The following is a 23592-nucleotide window of genomic DNA, read 5'->3' as shown; positions in this document are numbered from 1 at the left end:
ATGGTGATATGTGTGGTGATAATATATGGTGATATGCATGGTGATATATGTGGTGATATGTGGCGATATGTGTGGTGATAATATATGGTGATATGTGTGGTGATAATATGTGGTGATATGTGTGGTGATAATATATGGTGATATGTATGGTGATGATATGTGGTAATATGTGTGGTGATATGTGTGATGATAACAAGTGGTGATATGTGTGGTGATAATATATAGTGATACATGTGGTGATATGTATGGTGATAATATGTGGTGATATGTGCGGTGATATGTGGTAATATATGTGCTGATGTGTATGGTGATATGTGTGGTGATAAGTATGGTGATAACATATGGTGATATGTATTGTGATATATATGGTAATTTATGTGGTGATATGTGTGGTGATAATATGAGGTGATATATGTGGTGATAGTATGTGGTGATATGTGTGGTAATAATATAGGGTGATATCTATGGTGATATGTGTGGTGACTTATGTGGTGATATAGATGGTGATATGTATGGTGATATATGTGGTGATATGTATGGTGAAATGTGTACTGATATGTATGGTGATATCTGTGGTGATAATATGTGGTCATATGTCTGGTGATATGTGGTGATATGTATGGTGATATGTGTGGTAATATGTGTAGTGATAATATATGGTGATATACGTGGTGATAATATGTGGTGATATGTGTGGTGATAATATATGGTGATATGCATGGTGATATATGTGGTGATATGTGATGATATGTGTGGTGATAATGTGTGGTGATAATATATGGTGATATGCATGGTGATATATGTGGTGATATATGAGGTGATATGTGTGGTGATAATATACAGTGATATTTGTGGTGATATATATGGTGATATATGTGGTGATATGTATGGTGATAATATGTGGTGATATGTGTGGTGATAATATATGGTGATATGTATGGTGATAATATGTGTTGATATGTGTGGTGATATGTGTGATGATAACAAGTGGGGATATATGTGGTGATAATATATGGTGATATGTGTGGTGAAATATGTGGTGATGTGTGGTGATAAAATATGGTGATATGTATGGTGATAATATGTGGTGATATGTGTGGTGATAGGTGTGGTGATATGTGGTGATATGTGTGGTAATATGTATGGTGATATATGTGGTGATATGTGTGGTGATATGTGTGGTGATAAGTGTGGGGATTTGTATGGTGATATATGTGGTGATATGTGTGGTGACATGTGTGGTGATAATATGTGGTGATATGAGTGGTGATAATATGTGGTAATATGTGTGATGATATGTGTGGTGATATGTATGATGATATATATGGTGATATGTATGACGATCTGTATGGTGATGTATGTGGTAATTTGTGTGGTGACATGTATGGTGATATATGTGGTGATAAGTGTGGTGATATGTTTGATGATATGTGTGGTGATATATATGGTAATTTATGTGGTGGTATTTGTAGTGATAATATGTGGTGATATGTGTGGTGATAATATATGGTGATATGTGTGGTCATATATGTGGTGATATATGTGTTAACAAGTGTGGTGATATTTATCGTGATATGTAGGGTGATATGTATGGTGATAACATATGGTGATATGTATGGTGACAATATGTGGTGATAAGTGTGCTGATATGTATGGTGATATGTGTGGTGATATAAATGGTGATATATGTGGTGATGACATTTAGTGATATGTATGGTGATATGTGGTGATATGTGGGGTGATATGTGTGGTGATAATATATGGTGATATGTGTGGTGATAATATGTGGTGATATCTGTGGTGATAATGTATAGTGATAAGTGTGGTGATAATATATGGTTATATGTGTGTTCATATGTGTGGTGATAATATATGGTGATATGTGTGGTGATAATATGTGATGATATGTGTGGTGATAATATATGATGATATATGTGGTGATATGTATGGTGATATGTGTGGTGATAAAATGTGGTGATACATGTGGTGATATGTATGGTGATAATATGTGTTGATATGTGCGGTGATAATATGTGATAATATATGTAGTGATATGTTTGTTGATATGTGTGTTGATAGGCATGGTGATAACATATGGTGATATGTATGGTGATAATATGTGGTGATATATATGGTGATATGTGTGGTGATAATATATGGTAATATATGTGGTGATATGTATGGTGATATGTGTGGTGATAACATGTGGTGATATATGTGGTGATATATATGGTGATCTGTGTGGTGATATGTATGGTGATATGTATGGTGATACTATGTGGTGATAAGTGTGCTGATATGTATGGTGATATGTGTGGTGATAATATGTAGTTATATGTATGGTGATAATATGTGGTCATATGTGTGGTGATATGTATGGTGATATTTGTGGTGATATGTATGGTTATATATGTGGTCATTTGTGTGGTGATAATATGTGGTGATATGTATGGTGATAATATTTGTTTATATGTGTGGTGATATATGTGGTGATAATATGTGTTGATATGTATGGTGACATGTGTGGTGATATGTGTGTTAATAATATATGGTGATATGTATGGTGATATATGTGATGATATGTGTGGTGATAATATATGGGGATATGTGTGGTGATAATATGTGGTGATGTGTGGTGATAATATATAGTGATATATGTGGTGATATGTATGGTGATATGTGTAATGATAATATGTAGGTATATGTATGGTGATATGTGTGGTGATAATATGTGGTAGTATATGTGGTGATTTGTATAGTGATGTGTGGTGATATGTTTGGTGATTTATGTGGTGATATGTTTGGTTATAATATGTGTTGATATGTGTGTTGATAATATATGGTGATATGTATGGTAATAATATTTGGTGGTATGTGTGGTGATAATATATGGTGATATATGTGGTGTTGATATTTTGTGATATGTATGGTTATATTATGTGGTGATATGTCTGGTCATATGTGTGGTGATATGTATAGTGTTATGTATGGTGATATATGTGGTGATATGTGTTGTGATATACTGTATGTGGTAAAAAGTTTGGTGATATGTATGGTGATATATGTGGTGATATATGTGGTCATTTGTATATTGATAATATGTGATGATATGTGTGGTAATAATGTATGGTGATATGTATTGTAATAATATGTGGTGATATGTGCTGTGATAATATGTGTTAATATGTGTGGTGATATGTATGGTGATATATGTGGTGATATGTGTGGTGATAATATATGTTGATATATATCGTAATATGTGGTAAAATGTATGGTGATATATGTGGTGATATGTGTGGTGATAATATGTAGTGATATGTACAGTGATAATATGTGGTGATATGTATTGTGATAATATGTGGTGATATGTATGGTCATTTATGTGGTGATGTTTGATGATATGTATGGTGATATATGTGGTGATATATATCATCAGAAAATGTGGTGATATGTGTGATGATTTTTGTGGTGATAATATATGGTGATATGTATGGTGATAATATGTGGTGAAATGTGTGGTAATAATATATCGTGATATATGTGGTGATTTGTGTGGTGATAATATATGGTGATATATGTGGGGCTATGTATGGTGATATGTAGGGTGATAATATGTGGTGATATGTGTGGTGATAATATATGGTGATATGTGTTGTGATAATATATGGTGATATATGTGGTGATATGTATGGTGATATGTGTGGTGATAATATGTGGTGATATATGTGGTGATATGTCTTGTGATGTGTGGTGATATGTTTGGTGAATTATGTGGTGATATGTATGGTGATAATATGTGTTGATATGTGTGTTGATAATATGTGGTGATATATGTGGTGATATGTATGGTGATATGAGTGGTGATTTGTGTGGTGATAATATATGGTAACAGTAAGATAGTAACATAGTAAATAAGGTTGAAAGAAGACAAGAGTCCATCAGGTTCAACCTAGGGAAACCCTACTGTGTTGATCCAGGGAAGGCAAAATCCCCAACGAGGCAGACGACAACCACCCCACCACAGGGAGAAAACTCCCCCCCCCCCCCCGACTCCAATGGCATCCAAAATAATCCCTGGATCAACGTATCAGCGGAAATCTAATGTCCATAACTTGTAATAGTATATTGTTGAAGAAAAGCATCCAGGCCTCCCTTGAACTTATTTAATGAATCTGCCATGACAACATCATGTGGCAGAGAGTTCCACAGTCTTAACGCTCGTACAGTAAAGAGCCCGCGTATATGCTGATGATAAAATCTTCTTTCCTCTAGACGTAGAGGATTCCCCCTTGTCATGGTTACAGACCAAGGAGTAAAAAGATCACTACAAAGATCTCTGTACTGTCCATTCATATATGGTGATATGTATGGTGATAATATGTGGTGATATGTGTGTTGATAATATGTGGTGATATGTATGGTGATAATATGTGGTGATGTGTTTGGTGATATGTGTGGTGATATGTATGGTGATAATATATGGTGATATGTATAGTGATAAAATGTGGTGATATGTGTGCTGATATGTATGGTGACATGTGTGGTGATATATATGGTGATATATGTGGAGATAAGCGTGGTGATATGTATGGTGATATATGTGGTGATATATGTGGTAATATACGTGGTGATTTGTGTGGTGTTAATATATGGTGATATATGTGGGGATTTGTATGGTGATATGTGTGGTGATAATATGTGGTGATATGTGTGGTGATAATATATGGTGATATGTGTGGTGATAATATGTGGTGATATGTGGGGTGATAATATGTGGTGATAATATATGGTGATATGTGTGGTGATAATATGTGGTAATATGTGTTGTGATAATATATGGTGATATATGTGGTGATATGTATGGTGATATGTGTGTTGATAATATGTGGTGATAGATGTGGTGATATGTATGGTGATATGAGTGGTGATTTGTGTGGTGATAATATATGGTAACATAGTAAAAAAGGTTGAAAGAAGACAAGAGTCCATCAGGTTCAACCTAGGGAAACCCTACTGTGAAGGCAAAATCCCCCACGAGGCAGACGACAACCACCCCATCACAGGGAGAAAACTCCCCCCCCCACGACTCCAATGGCAACCAGAATAATCCCTGGATCAACGTATCAGCGGAAATCTAATGCCCATAACTTGTAATATTATATTGTTCAAGAAAAGCATCCAGGCCTCCCTTGAACTTATTTAATGAATCTGCCATGACAACATCATGTGGCAGAGAGTTCCACAGTCTTACCGCTCGTACAGTAAAGAACCCGCGTCAATGCTGATGATAAAATCTTCTTTCCTCTAGACGTAGAGGATTCCCCCTTGTCATGGTTACAGACCTAGGAGTAAAAAAATCACTACAAAGATCTCTGTACTGTCCATTCATATATGGTGATATGTATGGTGATAATATGTGGTGATATGTGTGGTGATAATATATGGTAATATGTGTGTTGATAATATGTGGTGATATGTATGGTGATAATATGTGGTGATATGTATAGTGATATGTGTGGTGATATGTATGGTGATATGTATGATGATAATATGTGGTGATATGTATGGGGATATGTGGGGTGAAAACATATGGTGATATGTATGGTGATAATATGTGGTGATATGTGTGGTGATATATGGGGTGATAAATGTGCTGATATGTATGGTGACATGTGTGGTGATATATGTGGTCCGTATATAAAACAGCAAAACCGCACTATATATATTTCCAATGGATTCTCACTTTCGGGACCTCCACTCCGTCCCACACATGAGTTTGGCGAGACTACGGTCGCACGACATTTCTTTGAATATAGACACAATATTTGTGACTTAAGGTGGCAAGTTATAGAACAACTTGAGATTAGTAACAGCAGTAAGGAGAACCGCAGACGGTTACTCCAACGAGAGGCGTATTGGATCACAGAGCTTGAGACATTGAGTCCTAAAGGACTGAATGAAACTTGCAGTTTTCCTTGCGTATAAAGAAGGAGGAGCTTATCCTCCGAAACGTCCGCAGGACAACAGGTGGACGCTGGGTGAATGTAACAGCCTTGTGAGCATTGTTTGTACCAGCACCCTGAATAAAAAAGTTATGGATCGATGACAAGACCTCGGGGATTTCTTTTTCTTAAAGAGTCCGGAGATACAAAGGACGGCTGTCCAGAGGGGCTAAGGTACAGGTGGTTACACACCAAAAAAAAAATTTCTCACTATTATTCCTGAGACGTGATATATGTGGTGATATATGTGGAGATAAGTGTGGTGATATGTATTGTTTATAAGTGTGGTGATATGTATGGTGATATGTGGGGTGATGATATGTAGTGATATGTCTTGTGATAATATGTGGTGATATGTGTGGTGATATGTATGGTGATAATACGTGGTGATGTGTGTGGTGATATGTGTGGTGATAATATATGGTGATATGTATGGTGATATGTGTGGTGAAATATGTGGTGATTTGTATGATGGTATGTGGTGATATGTGTGGTGATAATATATGCTGATATGTATGGTGATAATATATGGTGATATGTGTGGTCATAATATGTAGTGATATTTAAGGTGATAATATTTGGTGATATGTATTGTGATATGTGATGATATGTATGGTAATAATATGTGGTGATATGTATGGTGATAACATGTGGTGATATATGTGGTGCTATGTGTGGTGATAAGTGTGATGATAATATGTAGTGATATATATGGTGATAATATGTGGTGATATGTATGGTGATATATGTGGTGATATGTATGTGATATATTATATGTGGTGATATATATGGTCATAAAATATGGTGATATGTGTGGTGATATGTGGTGATATGTGTGGTGATAATATGTGGTGATAATAAATGGTTATATATGTGGTGATATGTATGGTGATATGTGTAATGATAATATGTGGTGATATTTGTGGTGATATGTGTGGTGATAATATGTGGTCATGATATGTATGGTGATATGTGTGGTGATATATTTGGTGATTTGTATGATGGTATGTGGTGATATGTGTGGTGATAATATATGGTGATATTTAAGGTGATAATATTTGGTGATATGTATTGTGATATGTGGTGATATATGTGGTGATATGTGTGATGATAATATGTAGTGATATTTAAGGTGATAATATTTGGTGATATGTATGGTGATAACATGTGGTGATATATGTGGTGATATGTGTGGTGAAAAGTGTGATGATAATATGTAGTGATATATACGGTGATAATATGTGGTGATATGTATGGTGATATATTTGGTGATATGTATAGTGATATATTATGTTATATGTGGTGATATATATGGTGATAAAATATGGTGATATGTGTGGTGATAATATACTGTATGGTGCTATGTATGGTGATATGTGTGGTGATATATGTGGTAATTTATGTATGGAGATATATGTGATGATATGTATGGTGATATATTTGGTTATATGTGGTGATATATATGGTGATAAAATATGGTGATATGTGTGGTGGTGATAATATATGGTGATATATGTGGTGATAATATGTGGTGATACGTATGGTGATATAGGTGGTGATATGTATGGTGATATATTTGGTTATATGTGGTGATATACTGTAAATGGTGATAAAATATGGTGACATGTATGGTGATAATATATGGTGATATGTGTGGTGATAATATGTGGTGATATGTGGTGATAATATATGGTGATATGTGTGATAATAAAATGTGGTGATATGTGTGGTGATATGTATGGTGATGTGTGGTGATATGTATGGTGATCTATGTGGTGATAAATATGGTGATAATAAGTGGTGATATGTGCGTTGGTAAAATGTGGTAATATATGTGGTGATAAGTATGGTGATATGTGTGGTGATATGTATGGTGATAACATATGGTGACATTTATGGTGATAATATGTGATGATATGTGTGGTAATATGTGCGGTAATATATGTGGTGATAAGTGTGCTGATATGTATGGTGATATGTGTGGTGATATATATGGTGATATATGTGGTGATAAGTGTGGTGATATGTATGGTGCTATGTATGGTGATGATATGTAGTGATATGTATGGTGATAATATGTGGTGATATGTGTGGTGATAATGTGTGGTTTTATGTGTGGTCATATGTGTGGTGATATGTATGGTGTTATGTATGGTGATATATATGGTGATATGTGTGGTGATATATGTGGTGATATATGGGGTGATAAGTGTGCCGATATGTATGGTGATATGTGTGGTGATATATGGTGATATATGTGGTGATAAGTGAGGTGATATGTATGGTTTATAAGTGTGGTGATATGTATGGTGATATGTGGAATGATGATATGTAGTGATATGTCTGGTGATAATATGTGGTGATATGTGTGGTGATATATGTGGTGATAAGTGTGTTGATATGTATGGTGATATGTCTGGTCATATGTGTGGTGATATGTATTGTACAGTTAAGTACAGTGATATATGTGGTGATATGTGTGGTAATATACTGTATGTGGTAATAAGTGTGGTGATATGTATGGTGATATGTGTGGTGATAAATGTGGTGTTATATGTGGTAATTTGTATGTTGATAATATGTGGTGATATGTGTGGTGAAAATGTATGGTGATATGTATGGTGATAATATGTGGTAAAATGTGTGGTGATAATATATGGTAATATGTGTGGTGATATGTATGGTGATATATGGGGTTATATGTGTGGTGATAATATGTGTTGATATATATCGTGATATGTGGTGATATGTATGGTGATATATGTGGTGATATGTGTGGTGATAATATGTAGTGATATGTATGGTGATAATATGTGGTGATATGTATTGTGATAATATGTGGTGATATGTACGGTGATATATGTGGTGACGTTTGGTGATATGTATGGTGATATATGTGGTGATATATGTGGTGATATATATCTTCATAATATGTGGTGATATGTGTGGTGATTTGTGTGGTGATAATATATGGTGATATGTATGGTGATAATATGTGGTGATATGTGTGGTAATAATATATGGTGATATATGTGGTGACTTGTGTGGTGATAATATATGGTAAAGATATGTATGGTGATATGTGTGGTGATAATATGTGGTGATATGTGTGGTGATAATATGTAGTGATAATATTTTGTGATATGTGTGGTGATAATATGTGGTGATAATATATGGTGATATATGTGGTGATATGTATGGTGATATCTGTGGTGATAATATGTGGTAATATATGTGGTGATATGTATGGTGATAATATGTGTTGATATGTTTGTTAATAATATGTGGTGATATATGTGGTGATATGTATGGTGATATGTGTGTTGATAATATGTGGTGATATGTATGGTGATAATATGTAGTGATATGTATGGTGATATCTGTGGTGATATGTATGGTGATAATATGTGCTGATATGTGTGGTGATTAAACGGTGATAAGTGTGCTGATATGTATGGTGATATGTGTGGTGATATATATGGTGATATATGTGGTGATATATGTGGTGATAAGTGTGGTGATATGTATGGTTTATATGTGTGGTGATATGTATGGTGATATGTGGGGTGATGATTTGTAGTGATATTTCTGGTGATAATATGTGGTGATATGTGTGGTAATATGTATGGTGATAATATGTGGTGATATGTATGGTGATATGTGTGGTGATATATGTGGTGATTTGTATGATGGTATGTGGTGATATGTGTGGTGATAATATATGGTGATATGTATGGAGATAATATGTGGTGATATGTGTGGTGATAATATGTAGTGATATTTAAGGTGATAATATTTGGTGATATGTATTGTGATATGTGGTGATATGTATGGTAATAATATGTGGTGATATGTATAGTGATAACATGTGGTGATATGTGTGGTGATAAGTGTGATGATAATATGTAGTGATATATATGGTGATTATATGTGGTGATATATATGGTGATATATTTGGTTATATGTGGTGATATATATGGTGATAAAATATGGTGATATGTGTGGTGATAATATATGGTGATATATGTGGTGATACGTATAGTGATATAGAAGTTGATATGTATGGTGATATATTTGGTTATATGTGGTGATATATATGGTGATAAAATATGGTGATATGTGTGGTGATAATATATGGTGATATGTGTGATGATAATATGTGGTGATATGTGTGGTGATAATATGTGGTGATGATATATGGTGAAATGTGTGGTGATCATATGTGATGATATGTGTGGTGATAATATATGGTGATATATGTGGTGATATGTATGGTGATATGTGTGGTGATAATATGTGGTGATATATGTAGTGATATGTATGGTGATGTGTGGTGATATGTATGGTGATCTATGTGGTGATATATGTGGTGATATGTGCGTTGATAATTTGTGGTGATATATGTGGTAATAAGTATGGTGATATGTGTGGTGATATGTATGGTGATAACATATGGTGACATGTATGGTGATAATATGTGATGATATGTGAGGTGATATGTGTGGTGATATATTTGGTGATATATGTGGTGATATATGTGGTGATAAGTGTGGTGATATGTATGGTTTATAAGTGTAGTATTATGTATGGTCATATGTGTGATGATGATATGTAGTGATATGTATGGTGATAATATGTGGTGATGTGTGGAGATAATATGTGGTGAAATGTGTGGTCATATGTGTGGTCATATGTATGGTGTTATGTATGGTAATATATGTGCTGATATGTATGGTGATATGTGTGGTGATAAGTGTGGTGATATGTATGGTGAAATGTGGGGTGATGATATGTAGTGATATGTGTGGTGATAATATGTGGTGATATGTGTGGTGTTATATGTGGTGATAAGTGTGCTGTTATGTATGGTGATATGTGTGGTGATATGTATGGTGATATGTTTGGTGATGATATTTTGTGATATGTATGGTGATAATATGTGGTGATATGAATGGTGATAATGTGTGGTGATATGAATGGTGTTATGTATGGTGATATATGTGATGATATGTGTGGTGGTATACTGTGTGGTAATAAGTGTGGTGATATGTATGGTGATATGTGTGGTGATATGTATGGTGATATATATGGTGATAAATGTGGTAATTTGTAGGGTGATAATATGTGGTGATATGTGTATTGATAATATGTGGTAATATGTGTGGTGATATGTATGGTGATATATGTGGTTATATAAGTGGTGATAATATGTGTTGATATATATCGTGATATGTGGTGATATGTATGGTGATATATGTGGTGATGTTTGGTGATATGTATGGTGATATATGTGGTGATATATGTGGTGATATATATCATCATAATATGTGGTGATTTGTGTGGTGATAATATATGGTGATATGTATGGTGATAATATGTGGTGTTATGTGTGGTGATAGTATATGGTGATATGTGTGTTGATAATATGTGGTGATATGTATGGTGATATCTGTGGTGATATGTATGGTGATAAATTATGGTGATATGTATGGTGATAATATGTGCTGATATGTGTGGTGATATAATGGGTGATAAGTGTGCTGATATGTGGTGACATGTGTGGTGATATATATGGTGATGTATGTGGTGATATATGTGCTGATAAGTGTGGTGATATGTATGGTTTATAAGTGTGGTGATATGTATGGTGATATGTGGGGTGATGATATGTAGTGATATGTCTGGTGATAATATGTGGTGATATGTGTGGTGATATATATGGTGATAATATGTGGTGATGTGTGTGGTGATATGTGTGGTGATATGTTTGGTGATATATTTGGTTATATGTGGTGATATATATGGTGATGAAATATGGCGATATGTGTGATGTTAATATATGGTGATATGTATGGTGATAATATGTGGTGATATGTGTGGCGATATGCCATTCCGTGGCCCCCCTTCTCACGCTTTGCGGAGATTGTGGTCGCTGACCGCCACAGTGATGTTTTTTGGTTAGGGACTCATGTGTATCAGAAGACCTGCACGTGGTACATGAGGCGACATGGTTTGGCCAAATTATATACTAATTTCTGATGTTGGTTTTAAATGTAGCTGAATAAGCTTTCGTGTCAGCCATGGGTGAGATGTGCAGCCATTTCTGTCTTTTTGGCTTGTGCATATTTTATGTGTTCTGTCCCTTTTTTCATTGTGGCTAGCACTCGTGCTTTGTAAGACCCATGTGATCCAAATTAGCAGGAAGCACCTGTGTACATAAGGGGAGGATCTCCTAGTATTCTCCCATTCTACCTGCAGAGGAATGGAGAGAGGTAAGAGCTTGTTCACACTTGTGTTGCTTGGGGTCCACTTTTTCCACCGGTGGTGCCTGTGGGGTCTGGGGGGGCCCTTTAGGGTCTGGTCCTGTGACAATGGGGTTGCAGGGCCATTCCATGCCCCCCCCTTCTCTGCTTGCGCACGCTTTGCAGGGATTGTGGTCGTTGACCGGCACAGTGATGTTTTTTGGTTAGGGACTTATGTGTATCAGAAGACCTGCAAGTGGTACATGAGGCAATATGGTTTGGCCAAATTATATACTAACTTCTGATGTTGGTTTTAAATGTAGCTGAATAAGCTTTCGTGTCAGCCATGGGTGCGATGTGCAGCCATTTCTTTTTTTTTGGCTTGTTCATAATATGTGGTGATATGGATTCTGAAAACAATATGTGGTGATATGTGTGATGATATATGTGGTGATATGTATGGTGATATGTGTGGTGATATATTTGGTGATATGTTTGGTGATAATATGTGGTGATATGTGTGGTGATAATATGTGTTAATATGTGTGGTGAAATGTATGGTGATATATGTGGTGATATGTGTGGTAATATATGTGGTGATAATATATGGTGATATGTATGGTGATAATATGTGGTGATCTGTGTGGTGATATGTATGGTGATATATGTGGTGATATGTATGGTGAAATGTGTGGTGATATGTGTAGTGATATGTATGGTGATATATGTGGTGATAAATGTATATGGTGATATGTGTGGTGATATGTGGTGATAATAATGTGTTGATATGTGTGGTGATATATGTTGTGATATGTGTGGTGGTAATATGTGGTGATATGTGTGGTGATAAAATATGGTGATGTGTGGTGATAATATATGGTGACATATGTGGTGATAATATGTGGTGATACGTATGGTGATATAGGTGGTGATATGTATGGTGATATTTTTGGTTATATGTGGTGATATATATGGTGATAAAATATGGTGATATGTGTGATGATAATATGTGGTGATATGTGTGGTGATAATATGTGTATGCAAAAGAGGAGTCCGTGGAGCCTCATTAAAGAGTCTCAAAACACAGGACTAGCCAGATATCCCTCCGGGAAGGACCCAGCCAAGTGGCAGCTCCTGTTAGGAAACCACCAAATCCACCATATTAAGTGGCCCTATAAGTCAGTGTAATGACAAGGGATAAACCAAGGCTAGGTAACCATCCACAGACAGCTGTTTCGGGGTGTTGCCCCTCATCAGTGTGGAGCAGGATTCTGGCTAGGTGGGAGCAATGCCTAGTAGAGCCATAAGAGAAACAGATTGCTGAACTCAGGGAGAACAGCCAAATGACAATTTGGTGGTTTTCTAACAGCAGCTGCCACTTGGCTGGGTCCTTCCCGGAGGGTATCTGGCTAGTCCTGTGTTTTAAGACTCTTCAATGAGGCTCCACGGACTCCTCTTTTGCATACTCATGTTTCCCAGGGGGCAATGCACCTAGGACTTCACTGCATTGAGCGCTTTCATTAGCAGCCGGCAGTGTTGTCATTTGGCTGTTCTCCCTGAGTTCAGCAATCTGTTTCTCTTGTGATAATATGTGGTGATATATGTGGTGATAATATATGGTGATATATGTGGTGATATATTTGGTGATATGTGTAATGATAATATGTGGTGATATTTATGGTGATATGTGTGGTGATAATATGTGGTGATGATATATGGTGAAATGTGTGGTGATAATATGTGGTGATATGCCATTCCGTGGCCCCCCTCCTCTGCTTGCGCACGCTTTGCGGGTATTGTGGTCGCTGACCGCCACAGTGATGTTTTTTGGTTAGGGACTCATGTGTATCAGAAGACCTGCACGTGGTACATGAGGCAATATGGTTTGGCCAAATTATATACTAACTTCTGATGTTGGTTTTAAATATAGCTGAATAGGCTTTCGTGTCAGCCATGGGTGCGATGTGCATCCATTTCTGTCTTTTTAGCTTGTGCATAATATGTGGTGATATGTATTCTGAAAACAATATGTGGTGATATGTGTGATGATATATGTGTTGATATGTATGGGGATATGTGTGGTGATATATTTGGTGGTATGTGTGGTGATATGTGTGGTGATAATATGTGCTGATATGTGTGGTGATTTGTGTGGTGATAATATATGGTGATATATGTGGTGATATGTATGGTGATAATGTGTTGATATGTGTGTTGATAATATGTGGTGATATGTATGGTGATATGAGTGGGGATTTGTGTGGTGATAATATATGGTGATATGTATGGTGATAATATGTGGTGATATGTGTGGTGATAATATATGGTGATATGGGTGTTGATAATATGTGGTAATATGTATGGTAAAAAAATGTGGTGATATATGTGGTGATATGTGTGCTGGTATGTATGGTGATATGTGTGGTGATCTATATGGTGATATATATGGTGATATATGTTGTGATATGTATGGTGATATATGTGGTGATATGTATTGTGATATATTTGATTATATGTGGTGATATATATGGTGATAAAATATGGTGATATGTGTGGTGATAATATATGGTGATAAATGTGGTGATAATATATGGTGATATGTGTAGTGAAAATATATGGAGATATGTATGGTGATATATGTGGTGATATATGTGGTGATATGTATAATGATATGTGGTGATATGTGTGGTGATAATATATGGTGATATGTATGGTGATAATATGTAGTGATATTTAAGGTGATAATATTTGGTGATATGTATTGTGATATGTGGTGATATGTGTGGTGATAATATGATGTGATATATGTGGTGATAATATGTGGTGATATGTATGGTGATCTATGTGGTGATATATATGGTGATAATAAGTAGTGATATGTGCGTTGATAATATGTGGTGATATGTGGTGATACGTATGGTGATATATGTGGTGATATGTGTTGTGATAATATGTAGTGATATGTATGGTGATAATATGTGGTGATATGTATTGTGATAATATGTGGTGATATGTATGGTGATATATGTGGTGATATATATCGTCATAATATGTGGTGATATGTGTGGTGATTTTTGTGGTAATAATATATGGTGATATGTATGGTGATAATATGTGGTGATATAGGGGGTGATAAGTGTGCTGATATGTATGGTGATATGTGGTGATATATATGGTGATGTATGTGGTGATATATGTGGTGATAAGTGTGGTGATATGTATGGTTTATAAATGTGGTGATATGTATGGTGATATGTGGGGTGATACGTTGGGTGATGATATGTAGTGATATATCTGGTGATAATATGTGGTGGTATATGTGGTGATATGTATGGTGATAATATGTGGTGATGTGTATGGTGATATGTGTGGTGATAATATGTGGTGATATGTGTGGTGATAATATGTGGTGATGATATATGGTGAAATGTGTGGTGACATAATATGTGGTGATATATGTGGTGATATGTATAGTGATATGTGTGGTGATAAGTGTAAGGCTAATATGTAGTGATATATATGGTGATAATATGTGGTGATATGTATGGTGATATATGTGGTGATATGTATGGTGATATATTTGATTATATGTGGTGATATATATGGTGATAAAATATGGTGATATGTGTGGTGATAATATATAGTGACATATGTGGTGATAATATGTGGTGATATGTATGGAGATATTTGTGGTGATATGTATAGTGATATATTTGGTTATATGTGGTGATAAAATATGGTGATAAAATATGGTGATATGTGTGGTGATAATATGTGGTGATAATATATGGTGATATATGTGGTGATATGTATGGTGATATGTGTAATGATAATATGTGGTGATATGTGTGGTGATATGTGTGGTGGTAATATGTGGTGATGATATATGGTGAAATGTTTGGTGATAATATGTGGTGATATATGTGGTGATAATATGTGGTGATATGTATGGAGATATATGTGGTGATATGTATGGTGATATATTTGGTTATATTTGGTGATATATATGGTGATATGTGTGGTGATATGTGTGGTGATATATGGGGTGATATATGTGGTGATATATGTGGTGATATATGTTGTGATATGTATGGTGATATATGTGGTGATATGTATGGTGATATATTTGATTATATGTGGTGATATATATGGTGATAAAATATGGTGATATGTGTGGTGATAATATATGTGATGATATATGTGGTGATATATTTGGTTATATATATGGTGATAAAATATGGTGACATTTGTGGTGATAATACATGGTGATATGTTTGGTGATAATATGTGGTGATGATATATGGTGAAATGTGTGGTGATAAAATATAGTGACATATGTGGTGATATGTATGGTGATATGTGTGGTGATATCTGTGGTGATACGTGTGGTGATATGTATGGTGATATGTGTGGTGATAATATGTAGTTACATGTATGGTGATAATATGTGGTGATATGTGAGGTGATAATATATGGTGATATATGTGGTGATATGTATGGTGATATGTGTAATGATAATATGTGGTGATATGTGTGGTGAAAATATGTGGTGATGATATATGGTGATATCTGTGGTGATATTATGTGGTGATATGTGTTGTAATAATATATGGTGATGTATGTGGTGATATGCTTGGTGATAATATGTGGTGATATGTTTGGTGATAATATGTGGTGATATGTCTGGTGATGTGTGTTGTGATATGTATGGTAATATATGTGGTGATATACAGTATGTGGTGATATGTATGGTGATAATATGTGGTGATATGTGTGGTGATAATATATGGTGATATGTATGGTGATAATAAGTGGTGATATGTGTGGTGATAATATATGGTGATATGTGTGGTGATAATATATGGTGATATGTATGGTGATAATATGTGGTAATATGTGTGGTGATAATATGTGGTAATATGTGTGGTGATAATATATGGTGATATGTATGGTGATAATATGTGGTGATAAGTGGGGTGATAATATGTGGTGATACGTATGGTGATAATATGTGGTGATATGTGTGGTGATATGTGTTGGTATGTGTGGTGATAATATATGTTGATATGTGTGGTGATATATGTGGTGATTTGTGTGGTAATGTGTGGTGATTCATGTGGTGATATGTATGGTAATAATATGTGGTGATACGTATTGTGATAATATGTGGTGATATGTATGGTGATATATGTGTTGATGTTTGGTGACATGTATGGTGATATAGGTGGTGATATGTGTGGTGATATATGTGGTGATATGTATGGTGATGTGTGGTGATATGTATGGTGATATATGTGGTGATATGTATGGTGAAATGTGTGGTGATAATATGTGGTGATATGTATGGTGATAATATGTGGTAATATGTGTGGTGATATATGTGGTGATATGTATGGTGATATGTGTGGTTATATGTGTTGGTATGTGTGGTGATAATATATGGTGATATGTGTGGTGATATACGTGGTGATATGTGTGGTGATATACGTGGTGATGTGTGTGGTGATATATGTATGGTGATAATATGTGGTGATATGTATGGTGATATATGTGGTGATATGTATGGTGATATATTTGATTATATGTGGTGATATGTGGGGTGATAAGTTTGCTGATGTGTATGGTGATATGTGTGGTGATATATATGGTCATATATGTGGTGATATATGTGGTGATATGTATGGTTTATAAGTGTGGTGATATGTATGGTGATATGTGGGGTAATATGTGGGGTGATGATATGTAGTGATATATCTGGTGATAATATGTGGTGATATGTGTGGTGATATGTATGGTGATAATATGTGGTGATGTGTGTGGTGATATGTGTGGTGATAATATATGGTGATATGTGTGGTGATAATATGTGGTGATATGTGTGGTGATAATATACGGTGATATGTATGGTGATATATGTGGTGATATGTGTGGTGATAAGTGTGATGATAATATGTAGTGATATATGTGGTGATATGTATGGTGATATATGTGGTGATATGTATGGTGATATATTTGATTATATGTGGTGATATATATGCTATAAATATGGTGATATGTGTGGTTATAATATATGGTGATATATGTGGTGATAATATGTGGTGATATGTATGGTGGTATATGTGGTGCTATGTATGGTTATATATTTGGTTATATATGGTGATATACTGTATATGGTGATAAAATATGGTGATATGTGTGGTGATAATATGTGGTGATATGTGTGGTGATAATATGTGGTGATATATGTGGTGATAATATATGGTGATATATGTGGTGGTATGTATGGTGATATGTGTAATGATAATATGTGGTGATATGTGTGGTGATAATATGTGGTGATTATATATGGTGAAATGTGTGGTGATAATATGTGGTGATATGTGTGGTGGTAATATATGGTGATATATGTGGTGATATGTATTGTGATATCTGTGGTGATAAGTGTGGTGATATGTATGGTGATAATATGTGGTGATATGTGTGGTGGTATATGTGGTGTAATGTATGGTTATAATATGTGGTGATATGTCTGGTGGTATGTGTGGTGATATGTATGGTGATATATGTGGTGATATACAGTATGTGGTGATATGTATGGTGATAATATGTGGTGATATGTGTGGTGATAATATGTGAGGTAATATGTATGGTGATTTATGTGTTGATAAGTGTGGTGATATGTATGGGGAAAATATGTGGTGATATGTATTGTGATAATATGTGGTGATATGTATGGTGAAATGTGTGGTGATATGTGTGGTGATAATATGTGGTGATATGTATGGTGATAATATGTGGTGATATGTGTGGTGCAGGGGCGTAGCTAGGGGTTCAGCCTAGGGGGGCTAGTGAGTCTGAGTGGGCCCCCAACCAACCTCACCCATAGGGAACCTCAGCAGGTGACAAGGCTTTCTGAATAATAAAGGGAATATTCTTCTACATTACTCATAGTGGATAAGGATAAAGAGCAGTGTAAGAGGCTTCTGTACATTTCATATATAGAACCACAAAAAAATTTAAAGTGCTTAAGATTAGAAAAATATAGCTGCCTTCTTCCACAGACAGCACCCGTCTTGTCCTCAGTTTGTGTGTGGTATTCGACTGAAGTGAATAGTGCCAAGCTGTGATACCACACACAACCTAAGAGCAGATGTGGCGCTGTTTTGGAAGAAAGCAACTATGTTTTTTTTTCTTAATTCTGGAGAACCCTTTTAACCAGATTATCTTTGCCTAAAAATAATAGTGGTATAGGTAATATGTTTTTAGACATTAAGGCTATGTTCACACTGCGTATGAGTCCGTCCGCATTTCGTACGCCGGCGTACATGTGCGGCTTAAACTACGGGCGTGGGAAAAATCGACATGCGGCCAGACGCGTATGAACCGTGAACATACGCCCGTAGTACAGTTATGCTTCCCTAGCTTGATTCGAAGCGATCTGAGGCAGGTCATTTACTTGGAAATCTTCGCCCAGCCCAATAAACCACACAGAACCTTTTGGATCGAAAAATCAAGTTCAATTTGGCTGAAATAAGTACTTCATACGGGACCACATGGAAATCCACGGCCGTGAGTTGTAACATTTCCGTCCTCAAACAATGGTCTTGTTCATTTTTCACGGTGCTGTATACAATCCGGCCGTAAGCTCATACGTAGTGTGCACTGTGCGGGATATACTTTCAAGCTAACGCATCAACCTCAAAACTACATGCAGAAACATACGCAGTGTGAACATAGCCTCAAAGGGGTGAGCTGGTTGTGATCATACATGTACAATCTAAGATATGTGATGAGCTGCTAGATATCCATTTCCTATCTATCTATCTATCTACCTCCTATCTATCTATCTCCTATCTATCTATCTATCTATCTATCTATCTATCTATCTATCTATCTCCTATCGATCTATTTATCTATCCAGGGCCGCCGATAGGGCAGTACAACTGGTACTGCCGTATGGGGCCCGGACCCTAAGAGACACGGGGGGGGGGGGGGGGGGGCCCGGCGGCCCCGCCGGCCGCCGCCCCCCCGACCGCTACGCTAGGGGGGTCCGCACGGCCCCCCTTGCCACCTGTTTTTGAGCATCCCGAGAAGCTGCGGCCACGCAGCTTCTCGGGATGCACTGATCGCTTTAATGTTCCGCCCGCACAGCGGGCGGAACATTAAAGCGATCAGAATACAGGAGAAGGACCTGTCAGCGTCCTCCTCCTGTATTCTCTCCCATAGGCTGCCGGCACTTCATACCAGCAGCCTATGGGAGGCCGGGCCGTGATCATGTGCCCCTCCGGCAGGCGTGATGATGTGACGTCATCACGTCTGCCGGAAGTCCCGTCCCTGCGGCTCGCAAGATGGAGCCCAAAGAGGAGGAGGAAGAGTTGCTGCCTGCATAGCGCGGATTAGGTGAGTAGGATGTTTGTTTTTTTTTAGGGGCACCTCTGGGGGCGTTATTAGTGTATGGGGGTACCTCTGGGGGCACTATTAGTATATGGGGGTACCTCTGGGGGCACTATTAGTATATGGGGGCACCTCTGGGGGCATTATTAGTATATGGGGGCACCTCTGGGGGCATTATTAGTGTATGGGGGCACCTCTGGGGGCATTATTAGTATATGGGGGCACCTCTGGGGGCATTATTAGCTCATGGGGGCATCTCTGGGGGCATTATTAGTATATGGGGGCACCTCTGGGGGCATTATTAGTGTATGGGGGCACCTCTGGGGGCATTATTAGTATATGGGGCACCTCTGGGGGCATTATTAGCTCATGGGGGCACCTCTGGGGGCATTATTAGTATATGGGGGCACCTCTGGGGGCATTATTAGTATATGGGGGCACCTCCGGGGGCATTATTAGTATATGGGGGCACCTCCGGGGGCATTATTAGTATATGGGGGCACCTCTGGGGGCATTATTAGTATATGGGGGCACCTCTGGGGGCATTATTAGTGTATGGGGGGCACCTCTGGGGGCATTATTAGTATATGGGGGCACCTCTGGGGGCATTATTAGTATATGGGGGCACCTCTGGGGGCATTATTAGTATATGGGGGGCACCTCTGGGGGCATTATTAGTATATGGGGCCACCTCTGGGGGCATTATTAGTATATGGGGGCACCTCTGGGGGCATTATTAGTATATGGGGGCACCTCTGGGGGCATTATTAGTGTATGGGGGCACCTCTGGGGGCATTATTAGTATATGGGGGCACTTCTAGGGGCATTATTAGCTCATGGGGGCATCTCTGGGGGCATTATTAGTATATGGGGGCACCTCTGGGGGCATTATTAGTGTATGGGGGCACCTCTGGGGGCATTATTAGTATATGGGGCACCTCTGGGGGCATTATTAGCTCATGGGGGCACCTCTGGGGGCATTATTAGTATATGGGGGCACCTCTGGGGGCATTATTAGTATATGGGGGCACCTCCGGGGGCATTATTAGTATATGGGGGCACCTCCGGGGGCATTATTAGTATATGGGGGCACCTCTGGGGGCATTATTAGTATATGGGGGCACCTCTGGGGGCATTATTAGTGTATGGGGGGCACCTCTGGGGGCATTATTAGTATATGGGGGCACCTCTGGGGGCATTATTAGTATATGGGGGCACCTCTGGGGGCATTATTAGTATATGGGGGGCACCTCTGGGGGCATTATTAGTATATGGGGCCACCTCTGGGGGCATTATTAGTATATGGGGGCACCTCTGGGGGCATTATTAGTATATGGGGGCACCTCTGGGGGCATTATTAGTATATGGGGGCACCTCTGGGGGCATTATTAGTATATGGGGGCACCTCTGGGAGCATTATTAGTATATGGGGGCACCTCTGGGGGCATTATTAGTATATGGGGGCATTATTAGTATATGGGGGCACCTCTGGGGGCATTATTAGTATATGGGGGCATTATTAGTATATGGGGGCACCTCTGGGGGCATTATTAGTGTATGAGGGGCACCTCTGGGGGCATTATTAGTATATGGGGGCACCTCTGGGGGCATTATTAGTATATGGGGGCATTATTAGTATATGGGGGCACCTCTGGGGGCATTATTAGTATATGGGGGCACCTCTGGGGGCATTATTAGTATATGGGGGCACCTCTGGGGGCATTATTAGTATATGGGGGCACCTCTGGGGGCATTATTAGTATATGGGGGCACCTCTGGGGGCATTATTAGTGTATGGGCGCACCTCTGGGGGCATTATTAGTATATGGGGGGCACCTCTGGGGGCATTATTAGTTCATGGGGGCACCTCTGGGGGCATTATTAGTATATGGGGGGCACCTCTGGGGGCATTATTAGTTCATGGGGGCACCTCTGGGGGCATTATTAGTTCATGGGGGCACCTCTGGGGGCATTATTAGTATATGGGGGCACCTCTGGGGGCATTATTAGTATATGGGGGCACCTCTGGGGGCATTATTAGCTCATGGGGGCACCTCTGGGGGCATTATTAGTATATGGGGGCACCTCTGGGGGCATTATTAGTATATGGGGGCACCTCTGGGGGCATTATTAGCTCATGGGGGCATCTCTGGGGGCATTATTAGTGCATGGGGGTACCTCTGGGGGCATTATTAGTTCATGGGGGCCACCTCTAGGGGCATTATTAGCTCATGGGGGCACAGCTGGGAATCCTACATACAGGGGGCACAGCAGGGGATCCTACATACAGGGGGCATCCCACACAGCGCAGTTACTATGGGAGCCTACAGGGGGGAGAAAGGAAAGGAAGTTGCTAGAAATGTGCGGAGCCTAAATTGTTTGTCTCGCAGGTTCTAAGGGGATGAAACGTATCTGGAAGGAATCATCATGGAGGTCTGGGCCGGACGGAGAGGAAAAGGGAAAGTGACGCCTCAGATCAAAGAAGACGTCACCTGTGAGTCCCTGTATGACACTTTTCTTATTTTGTAGAACATCATTTAGTAGAGGCGCCCCGAGGTGACAGCTACTACATTATCTGTACTCAGAGATATCACTGTGTTATCTGTTGTGTTACATAGGACTGCAGGTGACTACTACATTATCTGTACTCAGAGATATCGCTGTGTTATCTGTGGTGTTACATAGGACTGCAGGTGACATCTACATTATCTGTACTCAGAGATATCACTGTGTTATCTGTGGTGTTACATAGGACTGCAGGTGACTACTACATTATCTGTACTCAGAGATATCACTGTGTTATCTGTTGTGTTACATAGGACTGCAGGTGACAGCTACTACATTATCTGTACTCAAGAGATATCACTGTGTTATCTGTGGTGTTACATAGGACTGCAGGTGACTACTACATTATCTGTACTCAGAGATATCACTGTGTTATCTGTGGTGTTACA

The sequence above is a fragment of the Dendropsophus ebraccatus genome, chromosome 7 (genome assembly GCF_027789765.1).
Source record: "Dendropsophus ebraccatus isolate aDenEbr1 chromosome 7, aDenEbr1.pat, whole genome shotgun sequence".
NCBI lineage: Eukaryota > Metazoa > Chordata > Amphibia > Anura > Hylidae > Dendropsophus > Dendropsophus ebraccatus.
The sequence above is the reverse complement of the archived record's forward strand: the minus strand, read 5'-3'. Positions refer to the sequence as shown.